Source organism: Triticum dicoccoides, chromosome 1A (assembly GCF_002162155.2).
Source record: "Triticum dicoccoides isolate Atlit2015 ecotype Zavitan chromosome 1A, WEW_v2.0, whole genome shotgun sequence".
Taxonomy (NCBI): Eukaryota; Viridiplantae; Streptophyta; class Magnoliopsida; order Poales; family Poaceae; genus Triticum; species Triticum dicoccoides.
The window spans coordinates 246,998,468-247,016,301 of NC_041380.1; positions in this window are offsets into that span (position 1 = coordinate 246,998,468).

Genomic DNA, 17,834 nt, shown 5'->3' on the forward strand with positions numbered 1-17,834 from the left:
CTCGACTTAGATTCATCTCCTTAGCCATCCGGAGACCATGGAGCAAGGCTTCATACTCAGCTGCATTATTAGTACAAGGGAACATTAAGCGGAGAACATAACAAAACTTATCACCTCGTGGGGAAGTTAATACGACGCCAGCCCCCGAGCCTTCCAATTGCCTGGATCCGTCAAAATGGATGGTCCAATATGTGTGATCCGGCTTTTCTTCCGGTGCTTGCAGTTCCGTCCAATCATTGATGAAATCAACAAGTGCTTGAGACTTAACCGCCGTCCGAGGCATATACTTCAACCCGTGCAGCCCAAGCTCGATAGCCCACTTGGCAATCCGGCCAGTCGCTTCCCGGTTCTGGATGATATCCCCCAAGGGAGCAGAACTGACCACCGTAATGGGGTGCCCTTGGAAGTATTGCTTGAGCTTCCGGCTTGCCATAAAAACCCATACACCAGCTTCTACCAATGCGGATACCTTTGCTTGGACTCAATGAGTACCTCGCTGATATAATAGACCGGACGCTGAACCGGATACTCCTTGCCTGCCTCTTTTCGCTCCACCACAATAGCCACACTGACCGCACGAGCATTAGCAGCAACATATAGCAGCAACGGCTCTTTGTCCATGGGAGCGGCGAGCACAGGCGGATTGGCCAGTTGCCGCTTTAAATCCTCAAATGCTTTGTCAGCAGCAGAACTCCGGGCGAATTGATCCGTCTTCTTCAACATCTGATACAAAGGGATTGCCTTCTCACCAAGGCGGCTGATAAACCGGCTTAACGCAGCAATCCAGCCTGCCAGGCGCTGAACATCGTTGATACACTTCAGTTTAGCCAGGGAAGTGATGGTTGTGATCCTCTTCGGATTAGCTTCGATTCCCCTGTTGGACACCAAAAAACCCAATAACTTGCCTGTCGGTACACCAAATACACACTTGGTCGAATTAAGCATCATCTTGTACGTCCTCAGGTTATCAAAGGTTTCCTTCAAGTCGCCAACCAGAGTCTCCTTCTCCCTTGACTTAACCACGATATCATCCACGTAGGCATGCACATTACGACCAATCTATTTGTGAAGACAATTTTGTACACACCGTTGATAAGTTGCCTGGGCACTCTTGAGCCCAAAGGGCATAGACACGTAGCAGAAGGCTCCAAAGGGAGTTATGAATGCCATCTTCTCCTTGTCCTTAACTGCCATTTTGATCTGATGATAGCCAGAATATGCATCCAAAAAACTCAAACGCTCACAACCCGCCGTAGCATCAATAATTTGATCAATACGGGGGAGGGCAAAGGGATCTGCTGGACAAGCCTTATTAAGAACTGTGTAATCCACACACATGCGCCAGGTGCCGTTTTTCTGAAGGACCAGCACCGGATTGGCAAGCCACTCAGGGTGGAAAACTTCAACAATAAAGCCAGCTGCTAAGAGCCTGGCTAGCTCTTCTCCAATCGCCTTGCGTCTTTCTTTGTTAAACCGGCGGAGGAACTGTTTCACCGGTTTGTATTTAGGATCCACATTAAGGGTGTGCTCAACGAGTTGCCTCAGTACACCTGGCATGTCAGAGGGCTTCCATGCAAAAATGTCCCGATTCTCACGGATGAACTCGATGAGCGCGCTTTTCTATTTCGGATCCAAGTTGGCACGGATGCTGAACTGCTTGGACGAATCGTCAGGCATGAAGTCAACAAGCTTAGTTTCAGCTGCCGATTTGAAGTTCAGGGCCGACTCATGCTCCGTAGTTGGCTTCTTTAATGGAGTCATGTCCGCCGGATCAACATTGTCCTTATAATACTTCAGCTCCTCGGTGGCACAAACCGACTCTGCATAGGCCGCATCTCCTTCCTCGCACTCCAAAGCGATTTTACGGCTTCCGTGAACCATTATTGTCCCCTTGTGACCCGGCATCTTGAGCTGCAAATACACATAACAGGGCCGTGCCATAAACTTGGCGTAGGCCGGTCGCCCAAATAGGGCGTGATATGGACTTTGGATTTTCACCACTTTAAACGTCAATGTTTCGACCTGGAATCATGATCATCTCCAAAGGCCACTTCCATAGCTATCTTACCAACAGGATATGCTGACTTGCCAGGTACCACACCATGGAACACCTTATTGGACGGTTTGAGATTTTTATCTGTTAGTCCCATACGATGGAATGTCTCATAGTATAAGATATTAATGCTGCTCCCTCCATCCATGAGAACCTTGGTGAACTTATAACCTCCCACCTGAGGCGCCACCACCAGAGCCAACTGACCCGGATTATCAACCTGGGGAGGGTGATCCTCTCTTCTCCATATGATTGGCTGTTCAGACTAGCGTAGATAACGGGGTACAGCCGGTTCAACAGAGTTGACTGCCCGCCTCTGAACCTTCCGGTCTCGCTTGTCTAAGCTAGTGGTGAAAACATGGTACTGCCCACTATTCAACTGCTTCAGGTTGCTCTGGTAACCTGACTGTTGCTGCTGCTGGTTGTAACCACCCTGGTTGTTCTGATTATTTTGATTGTTATGTCCGCCCGGATTACCATTAAATCCTGAACCGGAATTTCCTCCACCGTATCCCGGCCCGGATCCTGAGCCACCGCTGGAGCCGTGATCATACCAAAAAGCATTAGAATTCTTGAACTCCTGCATAATGAAGCAATCCTTCCAAAGGTGGTTTGCTGGCACCTCCTTCGTCCCATGCTTTGGACAGGGCTGGTTCAATAGATAATTTAAGCGGTCCGGGTTAAGGTTAGGCGCTCCACTGTGATTTGGCGGTTTACCCTTGCATCACTGACCCTTGTCCTGCGCGTTAGTATTAGCCACGAAGTCCATGTTGCCATCCGCTTTACGCTTGCCTCCGTTACCGTTACCTGCCGAGTGGTGCTGTTGACCTTTGGAGTTGTTGTTCTTCTTTCCCTTCCCTGTCTTGTCGTCATCAGACTCAGGATCCTTGGTACTATCAGAATCAGCATACTTTACCAAGGCAGCCATGAGGGTCCCCATGTCAGTGCAATAGCGCTTCATCCGTCCTAATTTCAGCTTTAGGGGCCCAAACCGGCAATTGCCTTCTAGGGTTATAACCGCGGTGTCAGCGTTGATGCGGTCTGATGAATGCAGAACCTGCGAGACCCGGCGCACCCAATGAGTCATCGATTCTCCTTCCTCCTAGACACAGGCATCTAAGTCCACTATCGACATAGGCTGCTTACATGTATCCTTGAAATTACTGATAAACCGGGCTCGTAATTGGTCCCGTGAATTGATAGAATTGGCCGGTAAGCTTTTTAACCAAGTATGGGCCGTTCCTTCGAGCATCATGGTGAAGTACTTAGCACATGCCGCATCATCCACATCAAGCATTTCCATGGCCATCTCATAGCTCTCCACCCATGTCTCTGGAGGTTGATCCGCCGTGTAATTTGGTACCTTGCACGGGCCTTTGAAATCCTTGGGCATACGCACATTGAGTAAAGCGGGGACAAGGCAAGGTACCCCCAAAGAACTAGAAGTAACACCAGGTTCGATCGAGATAGTTGGACAAACCGGTGTAAGCTGCCGAGCCTGATACTGTGCAGCTAACTCGGCCTCCCTGCGCGCTCGGGCCCAGTCCACCACCTCCTGAGCGTTATCAGCACCACCCACCGGGTTGTTGCCGCAGGGTGCTCCACGTCGTTCATTACTTGATACTGTTGGTTCATCCATACGCCTGCTATAGCTCCGGCTTGGACGAGGGGTCGAGTGGATCCGGTCGCGGCTGTACGAGTATGCTTCCTGTTGGACCAAAGCTGTCCTTAGAAGCTCTTTGACCCATCGCGTCTCTACCGCCTGTGGTGAGTCACATTCAATTGGAATGGCCTCCAGCCGTGCAGCAGCGGAAACGAGATTGTCCATCGGGTTGGAGTAGTGACCCGGAGGTGTTGAAACAGCCTGAGGTATAACAGTGTTTTGACGAGGCAGATTCATCAGACGGGGCTGAACCGGCGCGCCGGTCCCAGGAGCTTCCGCCCGGTCTCCCTCCAGCGGGTTAATGGTTCCTGCTCCTGGGGTGTTGAAAAGGTCTCTGGCCTCGAAGACCGAAGGCAAACGGGACCGGTACTTCCTCTTCATGACTTCGTGCGACGCGTTCTGGTCCAACATGAGCCTGTAGGCTTGTGCGTCTAAAGCGGCCCGCTCAGCGGTCATCTTGGCATTCTCAGCTGCCAGGTTCGCCTTGGCCTGGGTGATATGTTCCTTCACATTTGCAATCTCCGCATTGTGGACGTCCTAATCCGCCGGGTTAGCTTCTGCCATAAGCACGACCAATGCATCAAATAGATCTGATAGAACTTGAGCCGGCGGGCGTACAGAGCTTCCTGCCCCGGCTGCCATCGCCGCTACTGAACCGGAGGTCATTGGCGCAGCGGTCGAAGAATGAAGCGCTGCTTGTGTGCCGGCCATGAATATTCCAGCTCGGTTGGGTAGATCAGAGGAGTCCGGAATACTTTCGCCATTGGAACATCCCCCAATCCGGCCATCTTGTCGCTAATATAGAGATTCGGTTTCTCCGGTTGATGACTCATCGCCAGAATAGACGACGGTCTCGCCGTGAGATTCTGATCCATCCTCGTAACTTCCTCCATGGATGACTCCCACGAAGGCATGCTTCACGGCCAGTTTAACCCGAGCGGACCGCGCACGCTGAGCCGTTTCGACGTGGTCGGTGCAGATGTCCAGCTCAGGGCCTGGTTCACCGATCTTGCCGATGAAAACGTGTATGCCACCAAAGGGGACCCAGTACCCGTACTCAACTGAGCCGGCCTCGGGGCCCCAGCCTGCATCATCGATGTAGAGCTTGCCGCAACGACTCTTAGTCATCCGGCCCACAGCGTAGCCCTCGAGTCCTTCAAAGCGGCCCTCCAAGAACTTGAAACCATTATGCGATAGCCCCACGGTGGGCGCCAACTGTCGTGGTTTTGTCACGGCAGATGTCCTAGAGAAAGGACTTAGTCATGGAGCCATTGCAACGGGTTAGCTTGAAGGGGTTAAAGCGGACACAGGGATGCAAGAGAGTTTATACTAGTTCGGCCCCTTCGATGAAGGTAAAAGCCTACGCCTAGTTGTGATGGAATTGATGGGGTTTCGATGACTAGGGAGCCAACAAGCTTCGCCTAAGTCTCGAGTTGTTCTCTGTTGTCCCTTTGAACCGCCGCCGGGTCGTCCCCTTATATACACGGGTGACGCCGTCGGTTCACGGAGTCCCAATACCGGCTCATAGATGTGTCCGGTTTGGTCTCTACTTATTCAACTTACAATACAAGTTAAATACCAACGCCGGTTTATGGCTACAGGCCTTGAACCGACTATGGGCCTTGAGCCCTCATCTGCCTTCTTGGGCTTTAACATAATTAACTACTGACGAAGTTAACCCGGCCCAGATAGGCCGGTTTACGCCCAGTAGTGATATCCCCAACAATACCCTTCCGTCACCATAACCCATTTTGACCGGGTTTCCACCAATACTTCCACAACCACCACCGCTTTTCCTCTACCACCATTTTGAAGTTTGAGATTTTGAGTTCACGGTTTTTCCGTTTCCTAAGATGTTTCTGCTAATTAGGAATGGTTCTATATCGATAACACCACCACTCATCATTGCCACGAGGTCGTCATCATATATAAGGACGGTAACCTCGACGACACCATTGTATATTCCCCTTGCAATTGCATTGACAACCCCTAGCCCATTTTGCGTTACTTGCCCATCGAGACAAGCCATTTGAGTATTGCCGGCAACGTTACTTGTGCACATTAGTGGTCATACTTCCCATAGCATATATACCATACCATCATGGTGCATATCTTGGTATCATCTTTTGTGTCACAAAGTTGTCATCGCATAAACAATTGCTATCTTGGTTCGTGAAGCTTTGCATGAGAAAAGAGTTCAAAAGAGAAAGAGACAAACAAGCTTTTAAGAAAAGAAAAAGAGAAAAACAAAGAAGCTTGTTAGCAAGAGCCATAACATCGTATCATAGTGCATTACCATATATCATATTGTATAATACTTGATCATCTTCGATTATCGTGTGAGAAACACCGGGAACCAAACATACATAGCATACTTGGGATAGAAAGTTCATGCATTTTGCATCTTATAGGTTGTGCACAAGTGTCATATCTTCCTGTTGAGCAATCGTGCTAGCGTCTCTCTTGAGTTGTGCAACACGAGCATTTTCCATGGATTCCACATTTTGTGCTCATTCCTTGGTTGCACGACCCCATTTATCTATCCGTGTGTGCATTTCCATGTGCCATACATTTCTATTAGTCTACTTGTTTCAGTTGCTAATTTGTGAATCTCTTTCAACATTATTGACTCTTGCTAACATTTTGCATCAAATTTTTGTGCCACTATCCTCAACAAGCTACTCCATAAGCTTTACTTGATAGGTGTGAGTGAACAAGTCTGGTACCAATTCCACTATTCTTTCATTTCACATTGAGTGAAACGGGGTACATCCTCAACTTTGGGAAAAGGTAACTTGGTATTGTTTATCTCATTTCCTACTCACCTCTACTCGAGTCTTGTGATGGATAGGCACAGCATTTCACCTTCGGTCTACAACAACAACGACGAGTTCGATGCCACAAAAAACTCCACAGACGCCAAGATGCATGCTCAAATGGAGGAGATCAAAGCCCTCATCAAGTCCTACAAGCGGTCTTCCTCATCTTCGAGAAGACGCTCAAGAGCACATGCTTCTGAGCTACCATCTCCGGCAAGATCACATCAGCATCGACACCATCACCAATAGGAACATGAAGGTCAAGACCTTAACACCAACTATAGCTCAACAACTTCACCATCTCCCTTGGCATCTTCGCCAAACAAATTCAAGGCATCTTCGCCAACAAACACCCCAAGACTACACTCAAGAGAAGCTCCCCAAGCTCAAGTCCGCGACTTCCACGAGCTACTACGACCTGGACATCGACCATGTGATTCCTTTCTATGGGACTCAAGAACCCAAGGAGTATCACGAGTGGGAGCGCCTAATGGACGACTAGCTCAAGCTACATCAAGTTCCTCCCGAAGATCAAGTGAAGTGCGCCACAATGAACTTCCACGACTACGCATCGGCATGCTGGCTTCACACACCTTCGGAGCATTACAACATGAGTTGGCCCAAGACAAAGAGAGCTATGCAGCGAGAGTTCGTACCTCCAACCTACAGGGAACAACTTCTCCGCCAATTGGAGAACACCACCCAAGGATCCAAGTCCATCGATGCGTACTTCAAGGAGATGAAGATTGCCTTGTGACGAGCCGGCATGGACAACCCCATTTCAATGAAGTTCCACTTCATGATGGGATTGCACAATGACATCTCCAAGACGATCTTCCTCGAGAACTACCAGTCCCTCGATGACAACTACATTGGTGATCTCAAGGCGGAACAAGAACTCATGGAGGCCAAGGCTTCTCCACCCCAAGCTCACTTCGTGACGACCAAGCTCCATGAGAACGAGCAAGAGGCTAGTACCACGGCGATGTCCAAGCACGACAAGCTCCAAGACGATTATCCCAAGTTTGACTTCATTGCCATCCCTCTTTGTGGCATTGATGATGTCGAGTCTACTTCGACTCTTTTTCAAGACGGTGCGGCGACAAGTACGGCTATGGAGACCCTCAAGGAACAAGCTTTGGAGGCGTGAGACATGGTGACGAGCATGGAGGATGCTTACATCTTAGGAGGTGAGAGCGACGATGTGCCATCTTCGGCCTTAATCCATGGCGATGATGACGAGATGGTTGAGCATGGGATTTTCCCTTCGACCACAGCGACGTATCATGACTTGAGTGATTTTAGCCACCATATTTAGAATGAGAGTGACTTCACCACTAGCCCCGTATATGATGTGTTGCCCCAATTCCCATGTGAGGAGAGCAACAACCCCCACCACTTGAGTGAGATGAGTGACTCCACCATACGTGAGATTGAGTGCACCTACCTTGAGGGAGTGAGTGAACCACAACATAGAGAGGTTGTGATAGTTGATAGGTCTCATGAGGCCATTTGCATTTCTAACAAGTTTACTTCTACCTCTCTTGTGTCTTCTCATTTGGTGCTAGGTCCCATATATGATGACGCGCTGACTCACGACGACTACGTCCTCCCTTTGGACAAGACGATGGCCATGGTGGAATATGATGCACCCCCACATGGTTCCATCAAGATGAAGATGACCACCATTTGGTCTCTCCCACCTCACCTACACCACTTGAGTGGAATGACAAAGGTAACATAGGTGATGGCGATGCTCTATTCCCACTAGTGGACATTCTTGACATTGATTGCTTGCATGATGTTGATCAACCTATTACCATGCTTCATGCTAGTGTGACTTCCCCATGCGATGGTTTACCCATTTATGATGAGTATGATGATTTCCATGTGGAGTCTTTTAGTTGTGATGCCATGTTGCATAGGATTTCTTGTGACAATTCTCTAGGTCACATCATATTTGATAATCCGCTTGACTTGTCATATGCTATGCATGAGATCAACCATATGTCATATTTGCAATCTCATCGTAGTGACTATGCATATGCTATTCAAATAAACCCAATTTGCACATATGGCATAGATGACAAGCCCATGGTTAATGGCATTTGTTTTTATTGTGATGATATTAATATGCTCCCTTTGCATGATTTATCTCATATGCCATGCCATGACCACCTAGCTTCGGATATGCATTGTTTTGGATGTTGTCCATTTTCTCCATATGATGTTTCCGATATTGCTCATCAGGAGACCCCCATAGTTTCCTCATACATTTTAGGAGATTTTGATCAATCCCATCCACTGCATGATCCCAATACTTGTATGCACAATATGCTCCCCATGAATGAAAATGCTATTGATGTCCCATATATTTTATGCTACATTTGCGTCCCCATCGTGTCATACATAATAACTATTCTTTCATGATGGATGACATGTTCTTATGCCATGCATCAAAAGTCTTTGAGCCATGCTTATCTTGTGCTAACTCTCACGTGCACATACACATCATGATGGATGATGTGTACATTTACCACACACACAATTTATTTCGTTTGTGTCTCTTTTGTGTAGGTACCCATGAATACTTGTCAACCTCACAATCCCATGAGTTGACAAAACGAGCTCTAGAGAGCGTAGATGATTTGGAATCCCATGGATTGTCTTTCCCACCGCTCTCTTCATGCAAAGACTTCGTGCATTTCTTTTGTCCCTCACTTGGCTATGGGTTCTTGTCCATTACACATTCTATGTCCATCTTCCCATGTTCACTTTGCATGATATGCTTATTCCTATGCCTTTGCCATGCATTTGTGACCCATACTTTGCATTACAAATGATGATTGACTCTCATACTTGTATGTGTATTTGCAAGCTTGGTGGAGATATTGCTAGTTATTGCCATCTTCCATTTGTGACCCATCCCTATGATGATACTTTGATCTTGCTTTGTGTTCGTGCTTGCGATATGTCATGTGCATTGTCTATGCCTATTATTTGCTCACATGACGTGATTGCCATGATTTACTCTAGTGTGTTGCATCTTCACTCCACTAGTTTGCACGACTTGATTACTATGCTTGCTTATGTTGCATCACCCATGATTCATACTTGCTCATTTCATGCGGTTGATGGCATCTATCTACATGCTTTGCACAAACTTTTTATTGCTTCTTGTCATATATCTCCATGTGTTGCCCCTCTCATGTTTGATGATTTGCCATGTATTGAGTGCAACAATGCTTCTACACTTTCTCATGAGATTGCACCCATAGCATTCTCACATATAGTTGGAGATTTTGACATACTTCTTGGGAAGCATGCTTGTCTTACCTCTTTGCACCATATACCTTGTGCCATGAATATCGCCATTGTTGCATCATATTATTCGTGCACTTGTGCTTATAATGGTTATGTGCAAGAGAAGAGAACCATCATGATGGATGATGTGTTTATCTACCATGCGCATACGTTCTTTGCTTTGTTTTGTGCATGTGTAGGTGATACGTCTCCAACGTATCTATAATTTTTTATTGTTCCATGCTATATTATATCCTGTTTTGGACATTATTGGGCTTTATTATACACTTCTATATTATTTTTGGGACTAACCTATTAACCGGAGGCCCAACCCAGAATTGTTGTTTTTTCCTATTTCAGAGTTTCGCGGAAAAAGAATATCAAATGGAGTCCAAATGGAATGAAACCTTCAGGAACGTGATTTTTGGAATGAACAAGATCCAGAGGACTTGGACCCTACGTCAAGAAATAAACCAGGAGGGCACGAGGTAGGGGGGCATGCCTACCCCCCAGGCACGCCCTCCACCCTCGTGGGGCCCATGTTGCTCCACCGACGTACTTCTTCCTCCTATATATACCTACGTACCCCCAAACTACCAGATACGGAGCCAAAACCCTAATTCCACCGCCGTAACTTTCTATACCCATGAGATCCCATCTTGGGGCCTTTTCCGGAGCTCCGTCGGAGGGGGCGTCGATCACGGAGGGCTTCTACATCAACATCGTAGCCTCTCCGATGAAGTGTGAGTAGTTTACCTCAGACCTTCGGGTCCATAGTTATTATCTAGATGGCTTCTTCTCTCTTTTTGTATCTCAATACAAAGTTCTCCCCCTCTCTTGTGGAGATCTATTCGATGTAATTTTCTTTTGCAGTGTGTTTGTTGAGACCGATGAATTGTGGGTTTATGATAAAGTTTATCTATGAACAATATTTGAATCTTCTCTGAATTCTTTTATGTATGATTGGTTATCTTTGCAAGTCTACTAGATTGATATTTCTTGCAATTGGAGAAGTTCTTAGCTTTGGTTTCAATCTTGCGGTGTCCTTTCCCAGTGACAGTAGGGGCAGCAACGCACGTATTGTATTGTTGCCATCGAGGATAACAAGATGGGTTTATTTCATATTGCATGAGTTTATCCCTCTACATCATGTCATCTTGTTTAAAGCGTTACTCTGTTCGTCTGAACTTAATACTCTAGATGCATGCTGGATAGCGGTCGATGTGTGGAGTAATAGTAGTAGATGCAGGCAGGAGTCGGTCTACTTGTCTCGGACGTGATGCCTATATACATGATCATACCTAGATATTCTCATAACTTTGCTCAATTCTGTCAATTGCTCAACAGTAATTTGTTTACCCACCGTAATACTTATGCTCTCGAGAGAAGCCACTAGTGAAACCTATGGCCCCCAGGTCTATTTTCCACCATATTAATCTTCCGTCAACAAGCTATTTCATTTTCCGTTTATTTTGCTTTCTTTACTTTGCATATTTATTATAAAAATACCAAAAATATTATCTTATCATATCTATCAGATCTCAGTTTCGTAAGTGACCGTGAAGGGATTGACAACCCCTTTATTGCGTTGGTTGCGAGGATTTTATTTGTTTGTGTAGGTGCGAGGGACTCGTGCGTGGCCTCCTACTGGATTGATACCTTGGTTCTCAAAAACTGAGGGGAATACTTACGCTACTTTGCTGCATCACCCTTTCCTCTTCAAGGGAAAACCAACGTAGTGATCAAGAGGTAGCAAGAAGGATTTCTGGCGCCGTCGCCGGGGATATTCGCGCCAAGTCAAGTCAAGATTTGACTCCCAACAACGAGCCATTTCTGGCGCCGTTGCCGGGGAGTCTACGCAAAAGTGAACATACCAAGTACCCATCACAAACCCTTATCTCCCGCATTACATTATTTGCCATTTACCTCTCATTTTCCTCTCTCCCACTTCACCCTTGCCGTTTTATTCGCCCTCTCTCTCCGTCCTCCTTCTCTTTCTCTATTTGCCTCTTTTTACCCGTCTATTGTTTGCTTGTGTGTTGGATTGCTTGCTTGTCACAATGGCTCAAGATAATACCAAATTGTGTGACTTTACTAATACCAACAACAATGATTTTATTAGCACTCCAATTGCTCCTCTTACCGATGCCGAATCTTGTGAAGTTAATGTTGCTTTGCTGAATCTTGTCATGAAAGATCTGTTTCCCGGCCTTCCTAGTGAAGATGTCGCTACCCATCTAAACAACTTTGTTGATTTGTGTGATATGCAAAAGAAGAAAGATGTGGACAATGATATTGTTAAATTGAAGCTATTTCCTTTTTCGCTTAGAGATCTTGCTAAAGCTTGGTTTTCGTCTTTGCCTAAAAATAGTATTGATTCGTGGAATAAGTGCAAAGATGCTTTTATCTCTAAGTATTTTCATCCTGCTAAGATCATCTCTCTTAGAAATGATATCATGAATTTTAAGCAACTTGATCATGAACATGTTGCACAAGCTTGGGAGAGGATGAAATTAATGATACGTAATTGCTCCACACATGGTTTGAATTTATGGATGATTATACAAAAAAATTATTCCGGATTGAATTTTGCTTCTAGAAATCTTTTAGATTCGGCCGCGGGAGGCACTTTTATGGAAATAACTTTAGGAGAAGCTACTAAACTCCTAGATAATATTATGGTTAATTATTCTCAATGGCACACTGAAAGATCTACTAATAAGAAAGTGCATGCGATAGAAGAAATTAATGTTTTGAGTGGAAAGATGGATGAACTCATGAAATTATTTGCTAATAAAAGTGTTTCTTGTGATCCTAATGATATGCCTTTGTCTACTTTAATTTAGAATAATAATGAATCTATGGATGCAAATTTTGTTGGTAGGAATAATTTTGGTAACAATGCGTATAGAGGAAACTTTAATCATAGGTCGTATCCTAGTAATTCCTCTAATAATTATGGTAATTCCTATAACAATTCTTATGGAAATTTTAATAAGATACCCTCTGATTTTTAATCTAATATTAAAGAATTTATTACTTCGCAAAAGAATTTCAATGCTTTGATTGAAGAAAAGTTGCTTAAGATTGATGAGTTGGCTAGGAACGTTGATAGAATTTCTCTTGATATTGATTCTTTGAAACTTAGATCTATTCCACCTAAGCATGATATCAATGAGTGTCTCAAAGCCATGAGAATTTCCATTAATGAGTGCAAAGAAAGATCCTCTAGGATGCGTCCTAAGAAAGATTGCTTTATAAAAGCGCGTTCTTCTAGTTTCCATGATAATAAAGATGAAGATCTAAAAGTTATTGATGTGTCCCCTATTAAATCTTTGTTTTGCAATATGAATCTTGATAATGATGGGACTGAATATGATCCACCTTTACCTACAATACGTTCCAAAAATTCAGAGTCTTTAGATCTTGATGTTAAAATTGTTAAAAGTGGGATTGAAGAAGTCAAAACTTTAAATATCAATGAACCCACTATTTTGGATCTCAAGGAATTTAATTATGATAATGGCTCTTTGATAGATTGTAGTTCCTTGTTGCAATCCGTGCTAAATTCTCCTCATGCTTATAGTAAAAATAAAGCATTTACCATCGTTGATGCTTTGATGCAATCTTATGAAGAAAAACTTGAGTTGGAAGTTTCTATCCCAAGAAAACTTTATGATGAGTGGGAACCTGTTATTAAAATTAAAATTAAAGATCATGAATGCTATGCTTTGTGTGATTTGGGTGCTAGTGTTTCCACGATTCCAAAGACTTTGTGTGATTTGCTAGGTTACCGTGATTTTGACGATTGCTCTTTAAACTTGCACCTTGCGGATTCAACTCTTAAGAAACCTATGGGAAGAATTAATGATGTTATTATTTTTGCAAATAGGAATTATGTGCCCGTAGATTTTATTGTTCTTGACATAGATTGCAATCATTCATGTCCTATTATTCTTGGTAGACCTTTCCTTAGAACGATTGGTGCAATTATTGGTATGACGGAAGGGAATATTAGATTCCAATTTCCATTAAGGAAAGGCATGCAACACTTCCCTATAATGAAAATTGAATTACCATATGATTCTATTGTAAGAGCTACTTATGGATTTTCTACCAAAGATGGCAATACCTAGATCTATCCTTGCTTTTATGCCTAGCTAGGGGCATTAAACGATAGCGCTTGTTGGGAGGCAACCCAATTTTATTTTTATTCATTGCTTTTTGCTCCCTTTTAGTAATAAATAATTTATCTAGCCTCTATTTTGGTTGTGTTTTTTGTGTTCAATTAGTCTTTGTGCCAAGTAGAACCGTTGGGAAGACTTGGGGAAAGTCTTTTTAATCTTGCTGTAAAACACAGAAACTTTAGCGCTCACGAGAATTGCTGCCATTTTTATTTGGAAAGTGCTATTGTAACACCCACAATGCGGCTATATCTCCCACATGTCGGAGCACGACTTAGAGGCATAACTGTATAGTAGGCATGTCGCAAGAGGGGTAATCTTTACACATCCCATGTACTGAATAAGAAAGGGATAAAGATTTCGCTTACAATCGCCACTTCACACAATACATAAATATAGCATTACATCATCCAGAATACAGTCAAGGTCCGACTATGGAACCAACATAGATAAATACAACCCCAAATGCATAGATACCCGATCGCCCCAACTGGGCTCCTCTACTGATCGTCCGGAAAGGAAACATAGTAACGTCCCGAATCCTCGTCAAACTCCCACTTGAGTTCGGTCGCGTCCCCTGCACTGGCATCATCAGCACCTGCATCTGGTTTTGGAAGTAATCTGTAAGTCACAGGGACTCAACAATCTCACACCCTCGCGATAAAGACTATTTAAGCTTATGGGTAGGAAAAGGGGTAGTGAGGTGGAGCTGCAACAAGCACTAGCATATATGGTGGCTATCTTACACAAATGAGAGCGAGAAGAGAAGCAAAGCTCGGTCGAGAAGCTATAATGATCAAGAAGTGATCCTGAAACTACTTACGTTCAAGCATAACACGAGACCGTGTTCTCTTCCCGGACTCTGCCGAAAAGAGACCATCATGGCTACACACGCGGTTGATTCATTTTAATTAAGTTAAGTGTCAGGTTTTCTACAACCGGATATTAACAAATTCCCATCTACCCATAACCGCGAGCACGGCCTTCGAAAGTTCAAAACCCTGCAGGGGTGTCCCAACTTAGCCCATCACAAGCTCTCACGGTCAACGAAGGATATTCCTTATCCCAGGATGACCTGATCAGACTCGGAATCCTGGTTACAAGACATTTCGACAATGGTAAAACAAGACCAGAAAGACCACCCGCTGTGCCGAAAAATCCCGATAGGAGCTGCACATATCTCGTTGTTAGGGCACACCGGATAAGCTAAGCGTACAGGAGCCAACATAACCCAAGTTGCCAAGGGACGGCCCTGCAAGGTGCTCTAGTTTGGACCAACACTCAGAGGAGCGCTGGCCCGGGGGTTTAAAATAAAGATGACCCTTGAGTCCGCGAAACCCAAGGGAAAAGGCTTAGGTGGCAAATGGTAAAACCAAGGTTTGGCCTTGCTGGAGGAGTTTTATTCAAGGCGAACTGTCAAGGGGTTCCCATTATAACCCAACTGCGTATGGAACGCAAAATCAAGGAACATAACACCGGTATGACAGAAACTAAGACGGTAAGAGTGGAACAAAACACCAGGCATAAGGCCGAGCCTTCCACCCTTCACCAAGTCTATTGGTGCATTAAAGCAAACTAGATATAATAATGATATCACAACAATAATCATGTTCCAACAAGGAACAAACTCCATCATCACCTGCAACTAGCAACGCTATAAGAGGGGCTGAGCAAAGCGGTAACATAGACAAACAACGGTTTGCTAGGAAAGGTGGGTTAGAGGCTTGACATGGCAATATGGGAGGCATGATAAAGCAAGTGGTAGGTATCGCGGCATAGCAATAGAGCGAGCAACTAGCAAGCAAAGATAGAACTAATTTCGAGGGTATGGTATCTTGCCTGCAAAGTTCTCCGGGTTGACGTAAGCTTGATCCTCGTAAGCGTACTCAACGGGTTCATCGATCGTGTAATCGTCTCTTGGCTCTACCCAAAGCAAGAACACAAGCAAATGAAACAGCAATCAACCACGGTGCAATGCACAAGCAACATGATGCAAAACATGGCATGATATGCGGGATGTGATAAGCAATGCATATGCGTGCTTCGGAAGGGAAAGATTGAACCAGGCCTCAACTTGGCAAACCAAGTGTTCCGCTGGAAATATGAGTTGATTTTGGTCGAAATCGATATAAAGATCACCGGAATCGGATGCACGGTTTGCAAATGGCAAGCAAAAACAAGAATAGCACAATTCTACAATTAATAGCACGATGCCATGTAGTATGCACACAAGAAACTAAGCTACTGCACTCCAATATAGCAACAAAGCACATGGAGGTGATCTACTCAAGATGCTTGACAAAAGATGAACACTGAGCTATGGCTAAATCACACGAGAGCAGGTTCAAACAAGCATGGCAAAAGTGCAAAAGATATCAGTTTCACAGACTTAGTGAGAATACTAACATGTCAGGAAATAACATCATGAAGCAATGTTTAGAGCAAGGCAACAACATGCTACAGGAACAGAACATAGTAGTACAAGGCATGGCATGAATCTACTCAAAGCATAGAACAAAAGTCCCTTACTGACCATAAGCCAAAAGGGCACAGAAAATTTGATGGCACCCATGTAAACATAGCAAGTTTAATTAACATATTCAGACTTAGCAGAAAACTGGACATGGCAAAAAAAGAAATATGAAGGCATCTTTGCGAGCTCGATTCACTCATCACGAATCCTTGCAAGATAAGATAAGCATACTACCAGCAAGAAGACATGATCATGAAGCTAACCAAAGCAAGAACAAACTCATATCATGCATGGATCAACTACAACAACCTTGGAAAAATTGATTAACACGTAAATAATCTTCCAGGAACATTTTATAACTAAAGTAGAGCAAGATTAAGTCATGCTAGGACACTCCATAATTGCAAACAGGAGCATGGATGGATAGAGCACAATCATGTGTCAAAATCATCCTTACTGAAGATACTCAAAACAAGCATGGATCACTCTGTAGCATCATGAATACAAGGCATAAAAATAATAGCAGGGAAAAGACTTAATGAAATTCTAAGTCTCTGAAATCAGCAACATCACGAAAGCTACTGTGCATGCATGTGCTAGCACCACATTGATCACAGAAAAACAAGGCATACACCCCTGTAAAGATGGCATGGCATATCCCGAAACACATGTAGAGCTCATGACCATATGCAGCACACAATAAATGTGGCAAAAATGACAAATGCTCATAATCTGCTAAGTAACAAGAACTAACATTTTATAGCACTCTTGCATCAAAAATTTGGGCATCAAGATGGACTCAAACAAGCATGGCACAATGGGAAAAAATGAAGAGCACATCCAGATGAACATTTTGATATATTGCACGCCCAAAACGGAGCATCACACAAGAAGTTATGGCATGATGAACAATGCATGAAAATAATGCAGACTTAGAGAAAAACGAGGTCATCCCTAGGATTTGGATCTGGATCTGGATCCGGGCGGCGCACGAGCCGAGGTTCACCGCAAGTCGCCGCCGGAAAGGAAGGAGATGGCCGGAGTTCCTCGCGGTGGCCAGAGCAGAGGAGGGGTCACGGATGGTCGGGCGTGGACGTCGAGGCGCGGACGGTGATGGACTTGCCGGGGCGAGGCGGCGAACGCCGAGGTGCGGACGGCGAAGGACCTGGCAGTGGCCGACGAGGCTTGGTCGGCGGCGACCAACGTCGGGCGCGTGGAGGCGGCGTGGCGAGGGCGGCGTCTCAGGCGGCGGCGCGCGGGGCGATGTGCGGGTGCGGGCGGCGGCGAGTCGCGGGCTGGCTCAGGCCCGAGCTGGGCCCGAGCGGGCTGCGGCGGCGAC